Below are 25,730 nucleotides of genomic sequence, written 5' to 3'. Positions count from 1 at the left end.
CTGGCGACCTGCAACCATGAACCATGGTGTATTTGGAACAGTGTCTCAAAAGCGGCTTAGACGACTCCACGGGCTGGAGTACTGTAAGACGAATAATTGCGATTTCGTGCCGAAAGTTCTTAATCTCTCATACACACAGTCGCTGCGCCCAATTGAGAAATACTGGATTATTATGAAGGAGCATTCTTTGAAAGACCCTAAAATTGTGAAAACAATTGAGGAAATTGAGAAAACATGGGTGTAAATGCAGAAAATTGTCGAATTATGACAAAATAATCTCGTTTAAAAATAATAATAATTTCATTTTTTTTTACAATACGGGTTCGAGAAAAACATTATTAGCGATAAATACGCTATTATGATTGTGCCCAGTATGTTTGTGTACTACATTAACTCAACCAATTTTGCTGTTATATTCTAATTTTCAAGTGTGTCTTGCAGCGGTCTGATACTCAGAACTAGTTTAAAGCATAACTTTCATGAGAAGCAGTACAGCTTTATGCTCTGTAAACATAAGGTAAAATATTCACGCACGTAATTACATTTGCATCTCCAGCTATTCAGAAACGGCCATGACAAAATATTCTAATTTGTTTTCATCAACTCAGGCACACACACTCGATTCCTACGTATCTGTTGATTTCAGCATCCTGATAAAAGCCAGCCAAATGGTCTGATTCGACTAGTTAATGATTGCGTTCCAAAATCGCACACCACACTATTATACAACACCCTAACCGGTAGCCTAGTGGCAAAAGCGAATGATTGTGAGCTTCAAATTGTTCGCTGTTTTGGTCACCGGAGGTTATAATTTTCCGCATTACTAACGTACATCAAATAATTTATCTTTGTCGTAAAAGGGGAGCCGCCGTTGCCTCTCGGACCGTCGAAGTATCGAGCCGGTTGAATCAACAGGGTAGGGTTGAGTGTCTCTAATGGTCATCAATATACGCCACGTACAATTCAACTTTACAAAACTCACGTTCTTCAACAAATGATAAAGCTAGTCGAATAACCACAATGTGAATGCTACCTCAAATAATTCGATATAAAACATTTGAATATTTTTTTCTAGTCAGAAAGCTGATGGAAATGAAACGAGCGCTAGATAAAGGCCGAACGCCTCATATCAGGATTAGGAAAATAATGATCGATGAATGTTATGTTGAATCAGCGATTGGGGTAGATAACTTTTCATTCGCAACTAGATACAACTGACTGCATGATTGATGTGCATCATTTATCGAATCAATAAGATTGATCGGAAATAATTAGGAATTCTCAATTTATGGTTTCATTTACGAGGCGGCGTTACTGGAGAGCGCGAACTGACTGGAACGTTTTAATGTTCGATGGTTTTAGAATTCACGCATGAGAGTGACACTTGTTGTTACTTTGAATAACTTTGAATAACGAAGTTACAGTGAAAAACTACTTGTAAAACTGTTCACTGAAGTTTTTCACCTTTTCCACGATCGCGAAGCGATGAATGTTGAGTACAAGGCACCGACAGATATAGTTTCGCGAAATGGAAAGATAGACACGAGTTTACGCGCTCGTTTTCACTTTCTGGGCTTTCGGCTTTCATTTAGTTGCGATACCCTCCGTATTGTTAAACGCTATTCAGCTACCTTATGGAAGGCGCCAACGTAAAACGAAGAGTTTAATCTACTCCTTCATCAGTATTTCAATAGCGGGTTTTTGTGCTTACTTTCTCTTGGAAGAAAGAATCGTAATTATAAGAAAGAAATCCTGTAGACATTTAATATGAATAGTTTTTTGCCACCGTAGGCTAGAAGCAAGCCCGTAGCTAAGGGTTTGAATAACTGGGGTGGCCACCGAAGGATTTTTGCATGTAGTGATGTAGAACTGAATCATATTTGGCTGCCCCCTAAACCAAAATTTCAGACTACGTCGCTGGTTGGAAGAAATTTGCCAAAAATATACAGGTTCTACGGCGAAAGTGCGACTTCTGTCGGCAATTGTGATGGAAAATATGTTTCATTCCACCGAGTAACAAAAGACCGAGAAAGAAAAGTTCTTTCACTATTGTGAGCTTTCAGCTCTATTGTTCCGCAAAGTGGAAACAATATCCGCTAGGTTACGGGAGGAAGAAAATTGTCCCACTTTCTCCTTCCATTCAATGCGGCCACAGTTTTCAACTTAACCAAGCGTTACGAACGGGAAACGAGAAGGTTCTGGAAAAAGCTTTGTAAGCTTTAATTTTTATGCTAAGACGCGATTGATTACTTCAATTTTTAACCAGGTGCGGTGGACATTTTTCTATTCTTCTTGATAATGGACACACCGACTGCAAGAAAACTATTTTTAAAAGTATCGTACCCTGTTTTGATATCAGTCAAGTCTCTATCACATGTCATCGACGCCACCTGTTTCAGTGTCAATGGTTTTCCGTCTATATAAGCGAAATAAGTTAGATCGACTTGACTTGGCTTCCGTGGGAAAAAGGAGTTGTATTTTCATTAAAATGAAAAATGTCCCTGCTGACGTAACGACTTTTATCATCTCAAGGGCCGGATAGAACCAACCTTTTTGAAGCCATCATGGTGTAATGTTTTTTTTTTAATGAATGCTTTGCACTATGGTTTATTACATTTTGCTGCGTATTTAACATCAAAGCTAAGACCTGTCGTTTTTTCATGAAGCATAATTTTATCCACTTTTAATGACACGCTTCGCACCAAGGTAGGAGCCATTTGAACAAAAACCTCGCCGCCCTCTGCCTGCGGCAATGCAACGTATTCATTGGGTAGCCATAGAAAATTATGATGGATTTTTAATAGTCGTTCATTAAGTGAAAGAAAATTTTTGAAGAATGGCAACAGCAGCAGAAGCGGAATTGTGTTCTGGTAGGTATAATGTCTTACATATAGCAAGTTTTATGGTTGCATCGAAACGTTGCCTTTGGGAGTAATTTTAGTAATTTTTTAGTCATCGTAAAAATTAAACGTCTGATCAAACACTAGGAAATTATTATTTTGCGTGTAGGTAATCAATTAGATTAGTTCTAAAGCTTCTTGCTTTTTTCCTAAAATAATTTAATGCGTTTTAGTTTTGATCTCTGTTTTTTCAACTTAAATTTTACTTCAATTGTTTCTAAAAATGTACAAGGGGATCGTGAAACTAAGATACAATTCTATTTTTTTTTTAATTCCTTTACCACATTAAATCATTTCCCAGCATCAGGAAATACAATTCGCATAGGAATAATTATATTCAATTAATAGCGATATTGCTGTAAATCAGTAACAGCGGCATTCATATGCAAGACTATGACTTGAGGAATCTAAACGAAGCCACAAACGCAGTACTGCAGTACACATCATTCAGCGGAAAACTCGGCTTATGTTGGAGATTGCAAGAGCATGGCACTATTACCGGTGTTAATGGGCCTGCCCTGAGGTGCTGGGAGGAGAAAATTTAATTTCCTTCTTGATCTTTCAGTGCGTTTTCTATTTTGAATATCCAAGTTTTGGAAACGTTACGCTTCAGCAGTCTTCATCATTTTGGTTTTTAATTATTAAATGATAAATACTACACTCACAGGTTGTGCGGAAATATAATTTTGAATGTATCGTAGCTTTGCTTTGGTTTTTATTTTAGTTTTAAATTGAATTATTTTTTTTATTCAGGTGCAAAGGTGCATCAAAAACTAAACCTCAACAAAAAATGAAGGATCTTGGGTTCATGATATTATTCTAAATTTTTCCTGGGAAAATTATCGCATGTATATTTAAAGTTATATTTCATATATTTCTTCAAAATCAAACAACCACCCGATCAGAAGAGCATAACTAAAAAATTACAAAATTCTATTAACGCGAGATACAAATAACATATTTTGATACAATTTTGTATTTTTCCATATAATTTTGATAACAAAATTGAATCTGAATGTGTTATAATAACAAAACCTAAAATGAAGTAGTTCTGAAACAAGTCTAACTAATTTTTCGTTTTTATCAAAACCTGTTGTTTCTAACAAAGTTTGTTATTATATTGTTCTATATACTATCTTATTTTGTTGGAAAGCTGATACATTAGTAACAAATTTTAATATGTGTTTGATACTAGTAGAATCATTTCTGTTATAATTTCTGTTATTTTAACACCTAACGGGATCCAATTGAAAACACAGCCTGTAAGGTTTTTCCCGTAACAAACTAACAGCTTCTGTTACATTTTTGTTTTTTCTTTCTGATCGGGCAGCTCCAACCAAATATAGTAACTTTTGAAAGTATATGAAAATAAACGCTTAAAAATAAAAGAAAATCACTAAGGCTGAAAAGATAGAATTTATCGAATGCGGTCTAGGAAAAAATCCCAAGCATGTTTTAAAGATAAGACACGAACAAATTGTAAAAAAATGTTAAACGATAAAATTTAAAAGGCGATAGAAGAATACAGTTTAAACCGTACTTCAAGCTTTGTCAACTGCTTTGAAAGGCGTTTATATATGTGATCTCGCATTGAAATAAAAAATGTGGCCTCCCTGACTCAGATATTTATCTTTTGTTATTTCCCGTAACCCAAAGTCACCATCTTGGATTTCAAAATAACGTCAATAGTTGTTTTTTGGTCTCTGGACACCATTTCGATTCCTGGAATAAGTATTCGGTTCTCAGGAACCGCATAACACTATCTTGAAACTCAAAATGGTATCTTGGGTCGATTTCTGCCTTCTGGATATCAATCCAGTTCCGAAAATACTCATATTGGATGGTGTTTGATTTTATTCTTAGTGCTGATTGGTCGAAATCTGCGTTAAAAACAAAACTTTTCAGTAGTACAATGGTTAGCTTTATAAAACCGCAATTTTCCGCATTTTGGCGGACGCGTATCTAATTTTTGCGATCGATTACTCCAGGAACGAAGAAAATCCGTTGGACACAAACTGAGTTATAAGCTTTTGAAATTGGACAAATTTTGTGAAGTTCTTTTAGAATTTTTGGCGTAAGTGTTAATTCTTCATCAAAATTCACTATAATTAGTATGAAAATAACATCAAATGCTTTCTTAAGATTTACCCAAAAGAAACACTGACTCCTTATCTAGCCTCAACTTGATTGAACACACTTCCTAAGACTGGAAAAGTTTAAAACAAGAATCAATTACAAATTAATGCATTGGATTGCCGAAAACCATATCCGAGCGTCAAAATATGTTTAAAGTGGCTTGAAAAAAGAGTAATATCACTCGTAACCTCTAAAAACCTTTTATCCTTCTTCTAATGAAGGTTAAAACAGGATACATGCAAAGCTTTGATTAGTTACTTTAGGGGTATCTCCAATTTGTTACCTCTTCGTTAAAACAAAAACAATAGTTTTCTGTAAAAAACAACATCATGCAATGCAGTGCATATATTATGCATACTAGTTTATGAGTACTACTTTGTTCGTCGTAAACATTATGGAATAGAGCAACAATGTGACAAGCGCTGCATGGTTATTAACCTGTTGCTTTATCAGCAAGCATTTCCTGAATGCTGGAAAAGGTCCTATATTTTTTCTGTGTTCAAGAAAGAAAACAAATGCAATGTTTCCAACTAACGGGGGATTACATCACTTTCTGTTGGCCCAAAACTGTTCCAGATTTTGATCGGTGGCTCGTTGCAAAGCAACGGATCAGCATGGCTTATTTCCTAGTCGCGATATTATCACAAATCTAGTTGAGTTCAGTTCTTATTGTTTGCGATATATGAAAAATGGAGCACAAATTGACAAGGTGCATACTGACATTAAAGCTCGTTGATCACACTATATTGCTAGCCGAATTAAAGCATCTTGGTACAACTGCCACCTTCGTCCGGTGGTTGAAATCGTTTCTTTAAAACCGCTATCTCTCTGTGATACTAGGAAACACAGAATTCTGCGGTTTCCGAAGTACTTCAGGCGTACCACAAGGTAGCAGTGTTGGACCTTTGCTGTTCCCACTGTATTACAACGTTGTCCGCTTGGCACTTCTCCCAGGTTGTAGAATCGTGTACGCTAATGATCTCAAACTCAAACTCACGGACATATTCCATGAATAGTGCGTTTGTAACCGTCTTAGTATCAGTGTTGGCAGGTTCTCCGTAATCAGCTTCAGCCGAAAAAAACCCTATCGAATACAGCTACTGCATTTACGGTCTGGATATTGAACGAGTACCGTACAACGGAGTGAATAGAAACAGTCTGCGATATATCTTGCAGTGTAAAAAAAATACTATAATGTCTAGAATGAATATGAAAGTTTTAAAACATGGGTCTTGCCTCCCTTTATCAAGGGTGTAACGTCCATTTTGATACAATAAGTAATTAATTTTTTTATTGAATAAAATGTTGCATGTTTTTATTCACCCCGCAAGGCGGCGAATAGAAACACTCGCCAATAAAATACGTTTTCCTTGTTCTGATAGAAAGTTTTAGTTTGAATTTGGAGAAAACAGAACAAATGCATCATATTTATTGAAATGAGAGGCAAGAAAACTATATAAAATATCAAAATAGTGGAAATGTTCGGTTTTTTACTTCATGTTTGTTATCTTATGAATGAATATGTTCTATTAAAGTCCTTATTAGGAACAGAAGGACTCGGAGCCGGGGTTAGCATTTCCACCTGTCTGCATCTTCCGGTGTTTAGGATACGATCCGGGAACATTTTGTCTTGGTGGAACTGAAATTTTGATCCATATCTCTCGGGTCAGTCCATGTCGAGCATCATGCAGTAGATAAATCGGACTTTCATCACGTTTTTGGCAAATAGCGTGGTTGTCTACTGGATTGAAGTCTAATGGTAACATCCGATTTATCACAGAGTAGTTGATTCTATATTTCGTAACCGCTTGACAAGGAAACAGTTTTTTTTTGCGTAAAATCTCAACAGCATCAGGAGGAGCGAATAAGTTTTTGGACTTTTTTTTTTGTAAGTCCTGACCATGATGGGCTGAAAATGCATAAAACGTGTTCCAGACATCATTTTACATATAAAACATTATAGCATTTCTCAAATCCACATGTTTTAGTACAAAAAATATCCGCTACGGCGTTGTTTCTATTCGCCCCGTAATCTGCGAACCGCGAGTTTTCCATGAAACATAGGTAACGTGGTGATGAATACCTTACGGCAATCCTATAATTCACCGTAAAAACTTGAAATGCTTAACTACCGACCCAATATATCACACGAACAAGTTCTAAGTGAAGCAGAATGGCTTCCACAGACAAAGTTTTTTGGTACTCGGAAACGTTCAGAATTCGAGCCTCAATTTTGCAATTTTTTAAGCAAACCGACAGTAGTGCTGCTAACCCATAAATGGGTTTGCAGGACTTGTTTACTATTGAACTATCCAAGAAAATATTTTTTGCATGGTTTTTAAATGGAATCAAAGACTTAAAATCGTATTTTTCAAGTTCGGAAGTTTTGTTTCTATTCACCCCACTGTTTCTATTCGCCCCGTTTGACGGTAACGGTTTTTAAAGTCCTTGGTGTTCTCTTGGATATCGAACTCATATTCCACGATCATCAGAGCAGTATCATTTCCAAAGCGCCAAAAACCCGGGATTTATAACAAAAATTTGCGAATTCTGTATTGGTTGGTAAAGTGCTTTGTGGATCCATAGATGCCCCATGGATTCTAGCCAACATCAATGTGAACGCACCCTCCAAAATTTTTCGAACAACTGACTTTCTCAGAATTCCTTTCCATTGGAATGTATACGGTCAAAACAACCAGTTATTGTTATGTTTAAAATTTTTAATTCCATATTCCATTTGTTTGTTTGTCTTCAATATTAGCGGCGAAACGTTCAAGTGTCGTTTGCGTAACCGGAGATCACTTAAATTTGTTAGATTTTAAGCTACTTACAAGTAGACGCTGTTGTCCGATGATGCTAAGTGAATAAATAAATAAAATCACAGGCTCACCGCTTATGGAAACCAAACTGATTTGAAGCTCCGCATATGGGTCATTCCAAACTAAGTGACCACGAGAAGGCACAAACTTGGACACGACCATCACGGATTTGGTTCAAAGTTGGGGGAGATACTCATCTAGGTTCACTTTTAAAAATCCTAATCTTGGTGTCGATTGAACACTCCTTGTGGGGATAAATAGTTCATTTTTCACTATTCATAAATATAAACTGTCCGAAAAATACTGATTGATGATTTTCAAAGTAAATAAACGAAGGAATCCAGGTAAAAACAAAGTTTTTGATGGGAAGGGTTGCCAGATAGATTATTTTTGTATTTTAAAACTTAATTTACATTTTTCGGTAAATGCAGAAATTTTGTTTTTAGGTTTGATAATTTCATCGTGTTTTTTGGAAGATATCGCGTAAGAAATCACTCCGAGGTAATATAAGTCAATCTCGAGATATACTATTTCAAAAAAAAATTTTGAATTTCTCATTTTGTATCGAACAATCATATTTATTGGAAAATGTTTGGGACCTTCTAACCCAAAAAAACAACCCAACAAATGATTTTTAAGTTTTTCTCCCTATCTAGAAATCCAAATATTTTCCTGTTTTGCAGCAGCCATTTGTTTTGATTATTTCCCAACAATGAACTTTTTCAATCAGAATTTATGGGTTGATCTCTCTTTCATATTTTGTTTTTCTCTCTTCATCGCACTTTCGTCGCTATTTTTTTATATTCTTTTATTTTACGGTAATATAAATTTGAAAATAGTTTTATTTTAGTTTTCTCGTCATAATGGAAAGAACAAGTATGAAAAAAATATAAAACATAAGGGTCATTCCATGTCAAGGGTCCGAGGAAATGCATCGACCATCTCCGATTTCAACCAAAACTCTCCTGTAACTTTTCCTGAAAATGATCCTAGAACGGGGTTTTTTGGGTTACATCATTAACGGATACTCCTCTAAGAAACAACCCTTCGATTACACATACGTTTGCTAGGATACCATAAGGATAGCAGCAGTTTATGTAGAAGCGCTTTCGTGCGTAGACAAAATCCAAAATCTTGCAATTTTGAAAATGCTGTATCTCTGGAACGCTACATTTTGTTTTTTGCTGATAAGTGATTCCTATGTAAAATCGTCTGCTAAATTCTTTGGCGTGGTCAAAATCAAAATCGAAGGGGGGGTATTTTGAGAAAAATGCAAACTAAGTTCTGAATCGGAAAAATGCAATGTTGGCAACATTGCCGAAAAAAATGGATCACTTAGTTCGATTCTACATCTATAACTCTTCGAAATGATATGTCAATATCACCTCTTCAGGTTCCCGAGATATTCATAAAATAGAAAAGGTGTTTTGCTAAATTCGCAAAAAGTGGAGGCAGTCCCATTGGCCGTGGGGTCCACCAATCGGTACAACACTTTGTACTTATAAGTTCCGGCTCGAAATACATCGACTCACAAATTTTGGTCGAAATCGGAGATGGTCGATGCATTTCCTCGGACACTAGACATGGAATGACCCATACGTAATTCAACAATTTTATTTTTATTTAGTTTTGCGTGTTTTAATATTTTCGTAAGGCTAAAAATCATTGACTGAATTAAATTAAAAATCTGGCAACACTGCTGCAATAAAAGGAAAGTTATTTTTAGATCCCATAATAACCAGAAAAATCTCAAAAATCATTTGTTTTGTATTTCAATCATTTTTAAATAAATATGATTGAATATGATGTGGAGAAAGTTAAAATTAGTTTCGTAAAGATGGTATAACACGAGATTGACTCATATTACCTTGGAGTGATAATTTTTTCTGACCTCAAATTTCCCGAGGAATACGTCAATATTGTCAAATTTAAAATAAAAATAGCTGGATTTGTCGAAAAATGGAAACTTAGTTTTAAAATCAAAAATAATCTATTTGGCAACACTTCCAATCAAAAAATTTTTTTTTTCACGTTCCTCGATTTATAATCATTAATAATTATCTATCAGTATCTTTCAGACATCTTACATCTATGAATTGAGAGAAAAAAAGTAGGAGGGTGGTATTCAAGACACGGCCGCATGACGTTGACTACCGTATTCTTATAAAAAAAAAAAAATAAAAAATATTCCTTTGAAGCAAATAGTAGAGGGAAATGCAACGCTTATTTTACAAAACTTCTGTAACAAAATTTCGAGGTACCAAAAGGTACCAGTTGCCGATTATTCTCGTTTACTGGTTAGTCCGTCCAGAATTCCAGCCATTTGAGTATTTTGCAGTAGCCATTTATTACTAACAGCCACCAGCATAACGGGTGAAACCGGCACGAGATGACCGGTACTATTTTGTCTTTCCTCCTTTCAGCTGCTAACACCTAGCGCTGTCGTGAAATTAACATCAACACAAACATGCATTTTTGCAAGGTTTTTTCCGCTAGCAGCAGCATTTTGTAAAACAGAAAATTCAACTAACCGCTTCTATTATAAAACTGCGAGGCACCAAAAGGTACCAGTTGCCGATTATTCTCGTTTACTGGTAGTCCGTCCAGAATTCCAGCCGTTTTAGTATTTTGCAGTAGCCATTTATTACTAACAGCCACCAGCATCACGGGTGAAACCGGCACGAGATGACCGGTACTATTTTGTTTTTCCTCCTTTTAGCTGCTAACACCGAGCGTCCGTATGTATCCGGTACGGTTTAATAATGAAACTGGCTTCGTTATACCAAGGCTTCGTCAGATAATTAGAAAGAAGGAGGGGCTACATAGATGATGGAATGGTAGAGACAAATGTTTCTTGAAAGCTGCGCCGGCCGCTGTCGTAATATTAACACCAACACAAACATGCATTTTTACAAGGTTTTTTCCGCTAGCAGCAGCATTTGGTAAAACAGAAAATTCAATTAGCCTCTTCTGTACCAAAATTTCGAGGCACAAAAAGGTGCCAGTTGCCGATTAAATTGTTGTTTTTTGGTTAGTCCGTCCAGAATTCCGGCCATTTAAGTGTTTTGCAGTAGCCATTTACTACTAAAGCCACCAGCATAACGGGTGAAACCGGCACGAGATGACCGGTACTATTTTGTCTTTCCTCCTTTCAGCTGCTAACACCTAGCGCTGTCGTGAAATTAACATCAACATAAACATGCATTTTTGCAAGGTTTTTTTCCGCTAGCAGCAGCATTTTGTAAAACATAAAATTCAACTAACCGCATCTATTATAAAACTGCGAGGCACCAAAAGGTGCCAGTTGCCGATTTCTTGTTTACTGGTTTCCGTCCAGAATTCCAGCCATTTTAGTATTTTGCAGTAGCCACCAGCATCACGGGTCAAACCGGCACAAGATGACCGGTACTATTTTGTTTTTCCTCCTTTTAGCTGCTAACACCGAGCGTCCGTATGTATCCGGTACGGTTTATTAATGAAACTGATGGGGTGAAATGTTCGAACGATACGTTTTATACCAAGGCTTCGTCAGATAATTAGAAAGAAGGAGGGGCTACATAGATGATGGAATGGTAGAGACAAATGTTTCTTGATAGCTGCGCCGGGCGCTGTCGTAATATTAACACCAACACAAACATGCATTTTTGCAAGGTTTTTTCCGCTAGCAGCAGCATTTGGTAGAACAGAAAATTCAATTAGCCTCTTCTGTACCAAAATTTCGAGGCACCAAAAGGTGCCAGTTGCCGATTATAGTTTCCTGGTTAGTCCGTCCAGAATTCCAGCCATTTAAGTGTTTTGCAGTAGCCATTTACTACTAAAGCCATCAGCATAACGAGTAAAACCGGCACGAGATGACCGGTACTCTTGTCTTTCCTCCTTTCAGCTGCTATCACCTAGCGTCCGCATGTCGCTGGTGCAGTTTTGGAATCAAAATGATGAGGCGCCGGCCGCTGTCGTAAAATTAACACCAACAAAAAGATGCATATTTGCAAGGTTTTTTCCGCTAGCAGCAGCATAAACATCGGAAACAGAAAGTGACAACAACAATAACAACAAAGTCAGATCGATTGTATCCGTTAGTGTCGACTGTGCTTGGGAAGAGAGGTAGTGATTGGCTGCGCGGTATGATTTAGACAATCGATATTAATTACCAATTTTTCAATAGTGTATATCAAACAATAGTTTGTTTTTGTTACAAAAATTTAACCGTAAAAGAATTTCTGATCGATTGATGCCAAAACCTCGAAAACCTGATTATAAATGACTGCAAAATAAGCGCTCAAAACCTGACCACTTTTCTCTGGTTTTCCCTGGTTGAATTACTAGATTTTCAAATTCAGTGGCCTAACTTCGATATAGACGTTAGTCAACGTCAACAGAAAATTCAATTAGCCGCTTCTGTAACAAAATTTCGAGGCACCAAAAGGGGCCAGGTGCCGAATATATCCGTGTTTTTGGTCAGTCCGTCCAGAATTCTTTCAAGATAGCGTCCGTATGTAGCTGGTAAGGTTTCTTCCGCTAGCAGCAGCATTTGGTAAAACAGAAAATTCAATTAGCCGCTTCTGTACCAAAATTTCGAGGCAACTGGCGCTGCCGATTATAGTTTCCTGGTTAGTCCGTCCAGAATTCCAGCCATTTAAGTGTTTTGCAGTAGCCATTTACTACTAAAGCCACCAGCATAACGGGTGAAACCGGCACGAGATGACCGATACTATTTTGTATTTCCTCCTTTCAGCTGCTATCACCTAGCGTCCGCATGTCACTGGTGCGGTTTTGGAATCAGAATTATGGGGCGCCGGCCGCTGTCGTAAAATTAACACCAACAAAAAGATGCATATTTGCAAGGTTTTTTCCGCTAGCAGCAGCATAAACATCGGAAACAGAAAGTGACAACAACAATAACAACAAAGTCAGATCGATTGTATCCGTTAGTGTCGACTGTGCTTGGGAAGAGAGGTAGTGATTGGCTGCGCGGTATGATTTAGACAATCGATATTAATTACCAATTTTTCAATAGTGTATCTCAAACAAAAGTTTGTTTTTGTTACATAAATTTAACCGTAAAAGAATTTCTGATCGATTGATGCCAAAACCTCGAAAACCTGATTATAGATGACTGCAAAATAAGCGCTCAAAACTTGACCACTTTTCTCTGGTTTTCCCTGGTTGAATTACTAGATTTTCAAATTCAGGGGCCTAACTTCGATATAGACGTTAGTCAACGTCAAAAAAGAGAGATTTTTCAAAGTGAACCTAGCTGAATAATCTCCTCAACTTTGAGTCTAATGGTCGCGTCCATGTGGTATGGACACTTCGTATGGAACGACCCATATATATTTTTCTTCTTCTTTATATTCGTCCCTCCCTAATATTTCCCGTGTCAACTACAAAGACAAATCATTTGCTTGATAGCACAAAACTCGTGTTATTCTACAAGACCTACATTCAGTTCCAATGATTATCTCCGGCAACTCTGGTCGATATGTAATACTTTTTCATGGTGAACAGTTAAAAGAGTTACTGAATAAAACAGTGATGTTTTCTATAAGACATTAACGTTTGTGGTGAAAAATGAACTCTTTTCGAATGGTGGTAAAAAAACTATGACAGATAATTGAGTTCGATAAATTTCCATGGAAGGTAATTATGTTAGCTTATTTGCGAAAGCGGTTCTTGCGAGCGGGATTACTACAAGTAACCGAAATTTTCGCCATGGCGGACGAAAACAAACGTGTAGGGATGTTTTTAAGTTCATAGTTTTATTTATCGGTTCCTCATCAGTTTCACGACAAAATTGTTGGAGTAAATCCAACTCTTTAGGTTTGCCCAGAAATTCTCGATGGAACACAGCTGGGAACGTTAGGTGGGTTCGCCGACGATGTGGTACCTATCGATGTTCAGCCGCTTCATCCCCTCCAATGGTCGTGTCGAGTACAGGGCCGACGCCAGATCCGGCCAGGACATCGCGTGTTCCCCTTAAGGTATTCCTTGATGAACGACGCAACTTCCGACAGGTACTTCGTACTATAAATTCCCCCGTTCACGGCCAGTCCGGAGCAAAAGGAGAACGACTTTGATATCCACTTCTTACTGATTCTCGGTCACAGCAGCTCCTTATTGGGAAATTTGTTGTTTGAAATTAACTTCACCTCGGACCACACTTCCTTCGTGGGGGTAGAAAAATATGAAGCGCCCTGCCATTCGTTGCCATTCAGAGATAGGTCTCGTCGGTCTTCGTCAACAGCATCTTTTGGATCTTTGTCGCTCTGGGTCATCGGCCGTCTTGTTGTCCAGAAGTGCCAAGATGTTGTAGATGCCGGAAGGCCGTATCCGGCGTCCACAAAGCACCGCACTATATACGTTTTCGACGCAGCGAGGTCCCAGCTTTTAACGCGCATACAAAAATAGGAAAAATTATTTTGAGATTCCTCAACAATCAGTAAAATCTCAAAAATAATCTGTTTTGTTTTTCAGACATTTTTCAATAAATGTGACTAAATATGTTGTTTCTATCGTGAAGATTTCCAAGGAATACGATAAAATTATCAAATTCAAAATAAAATATGTAGTTAAAAAAAAGTAAATGGTTTAAAATAAAAAATTATCTTTTCGGCAACACGTCCGGTCAAAAATTATATTTCTTCCGGGTTTGTTGATTATCCTTAAAAATCATCTACCAGTATTTTCCAGACATCTTACAACTATGAATTGAAAAAAAAGGGATTTTTTCAAAGTGAGCATAGCTGAATATTTCCTCCAACTTTGAGCCAAATCCATGATGGTCGTGTCCATGTGGTATGGACACTTCGTATGGTACAACCCATATATATTTTTTCCTTCTTTAGATTCGTCTCTTCCTTATATTCATCGTGTTCATTACAAAAAGTCTCATTTGTTTGATAGTAAAATACTCGTGGCGTTTACTCTACAAGAACTATATACGCTTTCATTGACATTGCGATCATCTCCGGCAACTCTGGTCGACATGTAATTTTTTTATGGTGAACAGTTAAGGAAGCTACTGAACAAAAAAGTGGCGTTTCCTATTAGACATTACCATTTGCGGTAAAAAATGCACTTTTTTCGTATGGTAGTAAAAAATAACAATAGTAAATAGTAAATAGTAATAGTAATAGTAAACAATAGTAAAAAATAACAAAAATGGCCTTTTTTCTGCCTTGGCTTCTATATATATTTTTTTGTGTATTTTTATGCAAAACTAAATTTCCCCGAGTTTGAACATATTTCAACTTAAGGGGCAACAATGGTGCCATTTTGAATTTTTGAGAAACCGGTAATTTTTGATGTTCTTTCGACGCCATTTTGTTTTAGGACCAAATATCAAAATTCTAAGAATCTGCCCACATATTAGCATCTTTTTACCCGTCTTTTGAAAAAAAAAAACATCTTAAATCGGACAAAAACTGAGCTAAAAACGGTTATTCTACGAAACCGGGTTTGGCATAGTTTTAGTATATTTCACAAAGCAAAATAATATCGATTATTTCTGAGCATTAATGGTAACTCGCTAATATCTTAAAGTGGTAGTCAAAATATATCTTATTTTGAGTAGAAAAGTCTCAGAAATCGAATGGTAGGTGTCTGATCTACGTCAGCAGATGAACCTATTTTTGTATTGTAGAGAATTGGGGCAAAATCGACATATAATTGAGCTCGATAAATTTCTCATTGAAGGTAATTATGTTAATTGAAGGTAATGATGCTAAATTATTGAAAAACACATTTGAAGGTCAAATAATTGTATTTAGTTACCGTGCATAAAGCGAAAAACCTTCCTTAATATTTTAGAGAATTTGGCCAGAGAAAACTACAGGAATGTAACAAATCTTCAATTTCAGCTCAAAATTGCGGAAAATAATTCTTCAGAAAATGCGAAAATAGGCAATAATTCCAGATTATAGACTGTTCCGAAAATTATAAATACATCTTCTTTCTTGAATAAAACAAATAATACAGGATTTCTCGGGTCATTTTATTCTGAAATATACACTTATTGTGTTTTCTTTCCAGTTTCAATTCAAGTTGGGATTCGAGTTCTCTAACTTTTCTCTTAACACTACTCATAGGCTTTTGCACAGTGTGTTCTCCGACCATTTTTACCACTTTAAGCCATTCTTTTTTAAATTTTTCAACATTGTCCGCCTTGGTCAAAGCCCAAAAAGTTTCAATAGGACGAATTCCAGGGCAGTTTGGAGGATTCATCTCCTTTGGGACACATGTGACATTATTTGTTTTATACCACCCTAGTGCATCCTTAGAGTAATTGCAGGAAGCAAGATCGGGCCAAAAGACTGGAGGATTGTTATGCTGCTTAACCATGGGTAACAACCTTTTCTGCAAACACTCTTTCACGTAAATTTTCCCATTCATTGTGTCATTCGTAATGAATGGACGAGATCTTTTCCCACATTCACAAATGACCTGCCAAACCATTACCTTCTTGCCGAATTTTCGGTGTAAATGGCTTTCACTGGTCCAGGGACATCCTTTCCCTTCGGTGATGTATAAAATTGCGGTCCTGGCAGAGTCTTATAGTCCAGTTTTATGTAGGTTTCGTCATCCATGATAACACACCCCATTTTTTTGGTCAGAAGTTTGTCATAAAGCTTCCGAGCTCTCGGTTTCACAGATTCAGCTTGTTTTGGATTTCCTTTTGGCTGCTACTGCTTCTGACGGGTCTGCAGACCCATTCTTCCCTTGGCACGCATAACGTTACTCGCCGAGGTTTCAAGCTTTCTCGCCACATCTCGTACTGATACTGAAGGATGCCGCTTGTAGTATTCCTTAACCTTTTTGTCCATTGTGGGATCAACAGGCTTGGGTTGTCTACCACGTCTTGGGGCATCAGTAAATGTGCACTCTTCACAATACTTCCGCAATGCGGTTTGAACTGCTCCGACACTTATACCTTCTTCTCTGGCTAATTTTCTTATAGAGAGACCACACACGGTGCCCCATTTGTACACAATTCGCTTTCTTTGCTCGGGAGAAAGACCACACATTTTCAAAATTTCGCACTAAATGTTAGAAAAAATGACAGCATCTGTTTCTTTTGGATGTAAACAACAGGACGCAGCCAACGTTTGGTTAAATACTGCACGTTATTTGAAATGACGGTTGATCGTAAGTGTATTTATAATTATCGGAACGGTCTATATGTTCTAAGACAGAAACTAATTACCAACGCCTTCGAAGACCGGAAAACGCAAAAAACTGGAGACTTTTATATACTTTTCACAATTTTGATATGCAAAATAAGCCAAATCTTCATTAGACGGTTGGTGTTCATCTGTAATATTTCTGAGTAGTTAATTTTTTTACTACAGTTTGTCTTTAACAACCCGACATTTACGTGCCGAAGTTTTAAGCCAATTTGTACCTGTTCGTGTCCTGTTCTTCTTCTTCCACTTGTCCAAATGGTCAATCCTTTAACCCAAATTAAATGCTACTTTCTGGGTATACCACCATTGTTGTGGCCATTCGCCTGCCCCCAGGGCGGTTAGAGTGAAAGGGATTGTTTAACCGCACCATTATTACACGTCACTACTGCTTATCGTGAACATTAATCATACAATTGCAACTTCACGACTATGGCTTCTATGTGCTATTGTTCGTACCCCACAATACCAGTCCACCGAGCCACAGAAATCCCCGGCGGTGCGGTTGGCTTCCACTCAACAGCAATATCTGATAGGGCCAACCATATTATCGCACTGCTTCGCCTCAAGAAGCGCTTCCTGATTGAAGGCAGTCACAAGCCATCAGCAGCAATGAAACGAGGAAAAAGTTTTTCATTAGATTGTACTTTAATTTCTCCTAGCTGGAGGGGTTTCGTTGATTTATTCCTTTCCAGTGAAATGTGTGGCTGGAGAGGATACGTGACGCAGTGCTTGCACATCCTTGGCGTGGTTAGCTGCAATTAAAGATTTTCACTAATACAGCATACACGATTCCATGTGAAACCGCGAACCATAAAACCTGCGTCACAGCTCTTCTCTTTCTTTAACCACCGGATCTTGGTAGTTTCCCGAGCTTTCTCGGGGGCTGAGTCCGACGAACATGGCCGATGTGCGGTGAGAAGACGGCTGATTGCTTGGCTGATTTTCACCGGCTTTTACGTCAAGGGTTGAATGATGCATGCAAATTTGCGCCCACGCTGCTGCTGGTGCTATTACCGGCGCGGTTTACAGCTAAAGGAGAATAATAATAGACCCTGAGTGTGAAACAGGGTCAATTTGGAAGTTCGATTCGGTGGATGATAATTACTGGTCATGAAGGTGCACCAGAATGTCACGTCTGTGATTAGGGTTTTGTAGCGAGCAAATTGCTGGGTTAAAATTAATTACTTGCTAGTTGCGAGTATACTTTATTAAGCTCGGTACCTAAATTTTATTAGCTCGGTAAGAAATGTTCAATGAAAATAATGATGCCATAAAAAGGGTTATTGCAATTAAAAATTGATAACCACGTAGTTGTACAACTCATTCGCTAAGCTATTGAAAACTTCGAATACCCTTCTAATCCGAAGCAAACCGCACTCGATAAAAAGTTATCTGCTTCCCCGTAGCGTATATAACTCAATTCAATTTCAATACGAAGAACTCAACTCAACCGATTCGTATTCCGTAGGCTCACTGGGCCGTGGCATAACAAAGCGAAAAGTTGTCCTTTTCAAAGCTTCCAAGAAGTCGGTTAAAGATCCACATTTCATGCTCTTCAATAATTCAACTGGCAACATAGCGTAGCCCATTCTGACGTCATTCACTGCTCCCAGGTACAGCGGTTGGAATACGATAGTTCCCTTCCGCAGCCCCTTTTCCGTGGTATACATGTTTGCCAGTAGTCCGTAATGTAATAATAAAGTAATATGATTTCTCGGAATAGAGTCCACACTAGTAGGGCTGCGATGGAAAGTAGAGCACTCATAGTTTCTCGCAATACAAATGAGCTTCTGTAATACCCTTACGAGGAAAACTGTCTAGACAAGTCGGGGCCACAAGTCCCAGTGTTTGTTTGTTTGTGTTTTGACAATTCTATACATATTCTACAATTTGTTTACAAAAATTTAATTCATTGACAAAAAATATCGAAAATACAGTATAAATCTACTTAAAGACTGTCTTTCTAGTCATTCTGATCAGTTTCTTTTATTTTTATTGTTTTCTTATTGTTTTGGAAATCAACAGAAAGAGTTTTGAGCGTTTCATTTTTTCCTTGTTGGAGACATTATACCACTGCAACTATTGTAGGTGTCTTCATCAATATCTTAAGGATATTCGTAAATGCATTTTAAAATTTGAAGAAGACTTCTTGGTTGACTTCTTTCTGTACGCTGAGCTGTCGCAACTGCGATGTGCTTTTACTGGTGAAGGTTACTTAAAATAGGACAAACAACAAAAAAACGTAAATCTAAAATAATTGGGCGAAAATAATGCGACATCTCCTGGCGGTTGTCATATTCGCACCTCTTTGCAATAGTTTCGTAGATGTAGCGTCTGATATCTAAAACAAAAAAAAATACATGAAAAAAAAAACTCACGATATACTTCTCAACACGTTTATTACTCATGGCGCTCGTTGTTGCTCGAAGGTTTCATTCCGGTAAGGGCTCGGCACACCACAATTTCGACAAATATGACACCAACCGGGGCTGAACGATAACATTCACAGAGAGTATTTGGTTCTTCAGCCGGAACCTTTCATAGGGATGTATTTTTTTCTAACATATATCAACTGACAGTAAGGTATGGTAAACGTTTTGGTAATACGCGTTTAAAGTTCATTTTTTTCTTTGCTATGATAAAATTTGACGTTTGTCTCTCGGCCACCCTAACCGCATCGGGACCCACACATAGCAGATAACACCGACTTTTTCTATTTGATTCGGTCGGACGCTAGCTATAGGATGCTGCACGACCGAGTGCCTGTCAATCGTTTTTTATTAGCACTTGCTCTTCTGCCGGCTTTTTCCGCTTCTGCGATTTCACGGAATTAAATATTGGGCACGGCTGGAAGAAGAATCAAACTTCCATCAATCATAAATGAAAGATTGGCAGGTAAATTTTGAATGCGCTAGTTATTATTGTTTTTTTTTTTCAGTGTAAGAAAGCATGGATTCTAGATTCTAAAAAGGTTACGATGCACCTCCCTTACTCGACTTCTAATATTAGCGTATATAGACACCGCAAAACATAAGTCAAAACCGGATCACTAGGAGGATTAGCTCTAGCAGTGAATTTAATTTCGACAGCATCGTAAGGGGCCGTTCCTAAACCACGTGGTCATAAAGAGGGGGACGGGGGGGTTTGTCAAAAGACCACGAAAGACCACGCACGGGAGTGGGGGGTTAACGAAATGACCACGTGGTATTTTTTCCTGACTTATAATTTATAGTTGCCACCAAGTCAAGAATGAAGCTTTTGCATTTAAGAAATATAGAATGTAGGTACTGAAAGTTTAATAATGAAAATCTGAAAAATTTAAGCGTATTTTTGGCAGTTGACAAATGAAAAGACCACGTGGTTAAAGTCGGAAGGAGGGGGGGGGGGTTAGCCAAAAGATCACGAAAGACCACGGAGGGGTACGGGGGGTATAAAAAGTGATCAAAATATGACCACGTGGTTTAGGAACGGCCCCTAACCGCGCCACGTAGAAAAATACGCGCACGGAATGTGGGATGAAACCATTTCTCGCGTGATGTTACTCTATTTTGCGTGTTCGTGCGTTTGAAAGGGATTGGAGTTTTCTCATCGTCAAATTTCTATTGATTGGAAAACGCGATGCGGCTAAACAAAATGTTATTGAATTGCTTAAATTGAACAGCACCAAATTCAATAAGGGTGTGGAGATGATCATCATTGTTGGGAATTTTCGTTTTAGAAAATGTGTTTCTGACTATACTGATGGTCTTTCAATTTATTTGTTTTTTGAATGAAAACAATTTTTCCGTCCTTATCAAAATGAGCATTATATATTTGAGGCTTAACAAACATGGGCCATGGCCACTGTTTTACATGCCGAAAAAAAAGTTCCAGCATAGTACTGCAAACCAACCAACGGTTTCTCCAGCCAGCCGCAACTGAGTCCACCTGGGACCCGGGCTGCGCTGTGGCGGAACCGTCATAAATGTTCCATATCTCTGCTGCAAGACTGTTTCCCCAAGCGCATCGTCGGCGCGGAAATCTGATTCTAGTGTCGTCTCTGTCGTCCGTATCTTGGGACAGCAGCGAACCGTGCCGCTGCTGGCTTGGTGCGGTACTTCGGTGCCCCACAAATAGCGCATTATGACATTTTTCTCCATATTTAATTAGGTATCAAGGGAGCTGTTGTGTAGCGTTCATTAAAATTTTATAACGAAATTTGCCTTTCGTCTTCTCCGGTTCGGTTTCAGGTGCACCGGAGCCTGGTATCGCTAGCGAAACGAAACACTGTCTGGCTGCTGGTGTCATGGAAAATCTTCTCGTCCCCCTTGAACCCGGAGAAATCTATTTTAGTGTCATGGCTTGAATGGCTTTGATAGGGTTATCGTGGCTTCTGGTACGGAGCGGCATTTAACGGTGATGCGATGTGTTTACAGGGGTGAGCATCAGTTGACCTGGTATTAAATGGCCGTAGCGGAAAAATTTAAATTATCTCTCATATTAACAATAAAATCGTCTTTTGATACGTTATTATTGATTATTTTGATATATTAGTATGCGTAGATCTTATCAAAAGTAGTCGTGATTAAATAAAATCAATAACAACACAATATTAGCGAAGCCACCAATTAGTTCTGCTGAGTATAGGGTAAGGACCCCACGATTTGCCCTGACCCAACAATTCGCCCGCCCACTAATCAACTAATTGTTTACGGGGTTTGTTATTGAATTATGCCAAATAACAATTTATTTTTTATCTCAGCTATTTCTTTTTTATGTTAAAACACGGTTCTAAGAGTTGACACTATATTGCGAACAATATAAAAAATTGGTGGGCGAATTTTGGGTACTCGGATAAAATGGGCGAATTCTGGGGTCCTTACTCTACACGTCAGTTGCGCGATCTGATCTCGGAATAATTCTCAGCGAAAATATCGTCGTAAACTTAAACGTTCTCATTCTCCGGGACCTGATTGCATCCCTGCCATAATTATTACTCGATGTGCCAATGTGTTGGTCAATCTACATCGTACAGGGTGCGCCATAATTATTGCAACAAAAATGCAAAGTTGAATTCCGGGTCGAAATTTGTTGAGCCCAGAAAACGAATAATAATCAAAACTGAACCTTCTTGCAAGATGGTGTCCCTGCTCACAAAAAGAAGACCGTTCAAGACTGGTGTCCAACTTTTCCTCTGTCATCACCAAAGATGAGTGCCCCCAAACTCACGTAAACATACAAGTTTGGACGAGTTAAAGAAGTCTTTGCTCAATTTGCTGGAAGGAAATTGCTCAAAATGACATTCGGGCCGCTGTTGAGTCTTATATATAGCGTCACCGAGCTGTCATCAGAGCTCAAGGAGGACTCATTTAATGAGTTGTTGTTTTGCGTTTCTCCTAGACAGGTATAGCAATCACTGGTAAAACTGAAAGTATAAATGTGCTCAAAAGGGCCGAATGGCATATATCACTCGACTCAGTTCGACGAGTTGAGCATTTTCTGTATGGATGTGTGTGCGTGTGTGTATGTGTATGTGTGTGTGTATGTGTGTGTATGTGTGTGTATATGTGTGTGTATGTGTGTGTATGTGTGTGTATAAGTGTGTGTATAAGTGTCTGTATGTGTGTGTGTATATGTGTGTGTATGTGTGTGTAGGTGTGTGTGTGTATGTGTGTGTATGTGTGTGTATGTGGGTGTCTATTATCTTATAGGTTACACAACTTTAAACATAACTATTGTCATAAAAGCGAGTCATCTCTCAAACTTACAAATAACAAACTTCATAACAATTTGATATGTGGTTCAAAAGTTATAGAAAAAGGAAATTTAAAGACTATTTAAAACTATACCTGCTTTGATCAATCTATATGGCCTCAACATGATTTAAATCTGGTATCGTACTATTTGAATGTTCCCGGTATACCTCGTGATTGAGATGGTTCGAAATTAAGAGTCATTTTTTATGACATAGATACTTTTCAGAACTAGTTTCACTTTATATTTTATTTTCATCATAAGTAAATGATTGGTCATCTTTTGGAAACATCTTCGTTTGTATCTTATTTTCTGAAATCGGTACAAAAGAGTAATACTTTTGTGTGACAGCTATTATTATAGATTTTTTGAAAATATTGCTCCATTCTGTTACTCCTTGTTCATATTCTTCATATGATACCCAACTAAATGACATTTTTGATGAATTTTTATTACTTTTCCGATTAGACCAATCATACAATTCTTTTGCGCTTGTAATGGGATGTTCATTTTCTTTAGCTAAACTTTCATTTCCTGCCATTCGTTTTAATATGCCACCAATTGCATCGCATGGGCCTTTACCATGAGAAGTTGCAAAAAAATGCCGCTCTGCATCGACGTTTTATTTTGTTGCAAAGTTTTTTCTATTTTTATATTGTGAGGCAGCTCCATCAGACATTAATATCGCTTTTTTCAACTCTATTGTTGTTTTCAAAAAACTCATTAATTTGGCAATGAACACCTGAACCGCAACAGTATCATGAGATTCTGATTCAGTAAGTGTTCCAGATTCTGAATAGTAAACAACGAAGGGATGAATGGTGGCTTGACTATCATTCCAATAACTACACGAATCACAAATTGATAAAGACCATGGGCGCAACTAAGGAAAATTTCTAGGGGGGGCTAGTTTTCATACATTTCATTTAAAAAAAATAGGAAAAAAAGTTACAATGCGCCTATTTAAAAACGCATAAAATAGTGTCGTAACAAAAGACAGAATCACTTCAATCGGGAATAAATCTCCGAAGATGTATTGAATATCTTGACCACCTCTTTCAGCTGACACTGATTCGATATTGAGGAGAACTAGGTTTGGTTAACGACTGGGCAGTGCGTACCAACAGTACACCTGTGCTAGTCGGCATAAAATAGATCCCAGTGTGGTTCAAGGCATAATGCCATATTCCTAACTCCACGTGAAACCGACTGGAATACGAGCAACCAAGAGAAGATTGGGGAACCGGTTGGAACTCGGCCGTATGCTGACAGGGAAGCGGTAGTTGTTTTCCTTGGAGAGCAGCTTGTCTGAGCGTCTGTTTTCCAGGATAGGTGCGGCTCGAACAGCAACTGATCCGAAGTGAACGGTGAACTATGAAATGCGGTGTCTCGCCTCTACACCCAAGACGGCGGCCTCGTCGCGAGACTAGGTATCGCAGCCCAAGTAAATGTTTAAATAAACATACTATGAACAATCAAGAATTGAAAACGAACCGGAATTACCCGCAATGATCTAGTGACGAAATGAGGACGAGGATTAGAAGCTCGGTACATGTAACAGTAGATCGCTTAACGCCCCGGTACCAAAGGGGCAAAGTATTGGTGAGACCTAGGTTTGAGAATCGATCCTGAGCACAGTACTAGTTCTCAGCCAATGAATGATGACATCTCAATTTGTGATGATTTTGATGCTCTACTAAGCAGAATGGAATGTGTTTTTATTGACTACAATTATTCTCTGGGAAATTCTAGGGGGGGCTTAAAACTTTCTAGAGGGGGCTTAACACTTTCTAGAGGGGGCTTAAAACTTTCTAGAGGGGGCTGTAGCCCCCCCCCTAGCCCCCCCCCCGTAGTTACGCCCATGATAAAGACGTATTAAAATGAGCTTGACTGTTTTTAATTTTGCGATAACGTTTTCGTTTAATTTGCGTAAGCTTGATGAGCACCGATGATCAGGAAAGGGTTAACAGCATTTGGGCTTGGTGTATTCCATTTTCACTTTATTCATCTTCACAAAATGCAAACTGTTACTAACACATCTGGAGTAGTGCAATCGTATTTATAAACGAAAACAGATATTATAGGTAACCCAGTAGTTATTGGTTGCGTACTTTACAAACAGTTATTATTAGTAAACAAGTAGGTAGTGTTGCACGACAAACATATTTTTTTATAAAACATTCGGCAAGGGGGAACGTGTAGGTAGGCTAAGGTTTAGCGCTTGAGTTATTTATCCAATCGTTTTGTTGTCAGAGAATGAATGGTATATTTTTGATCAAGCATTCCACTGAACGTATGGTTTTTGCTGGATAACCATGGACAAATTAAGAAAAACGTGTATTTTCCGAAACATTAATAATTTTTTGAGCTTGAATTCAAAATAACTCGAAAACCGATGCCTTAAAATGTTTACTACCAAGAGCTTTTTGAGCTTAAATTCAAAATAACTTGAAAACCGATGCCTTTAGAATGTTTACTACCAAGAGCTTTTTGATTTAAAATGACTCTCTGCATCTTTTAAAATCATCAGAATACAAATATTTTGAAAAATGTTAAAATTAGAATTTTTATAAAAAATTAATCTACCATAAAAAAAATATTTTTCATTTCTCCATCCTGGACTTTTTTTCAAAAGTTGCGTATTAACGTCAAGCTTCTTTAAAAAAAAATAAAAAAAAATTCAGCTCTTTTTTTTTTAAATTGAAATTTAATGTTTATTTTAAATTTTTTTTGGTCAAAAATATTTTTTTTTGTACAGTGTATATTTTTTTATGGTGCATTTTAAATTCCCTACAACTTATTCTCAGACAGTTTTTCTATACAACAAACGGTTTCTGGGCTACAATGCTTCGAATAAAACCTATGCCAAAAGACATACGCCCTTCTAGAATGAACTCATGGGTGTAAAAAATCTCTCCATCTGTGAAAAATGCTCAGTTTGCTAAGCCAAATACATGTGC

The sequence above is a fragment of the Wyeomyia smithii genome, chromosome 3 (assembly GCF_029784165.1).
Source record: "Wyeomyia smithii strain HCP4-BCI-WySm-NY-G18 chromosome 3, ASM2978416v1, whole genome shotgun sequence".
In the NCBI taxonomy this organism is placed as follows: domain Eukaryota; kingdom Metazoa; phylum Arthropoda; class Insecta; order Diptera; family Culicidae; genus Wyeomyia; species Wyeomyia smithii.
This window is presented reverse-complemented; position numbering follows the sequence as displayed.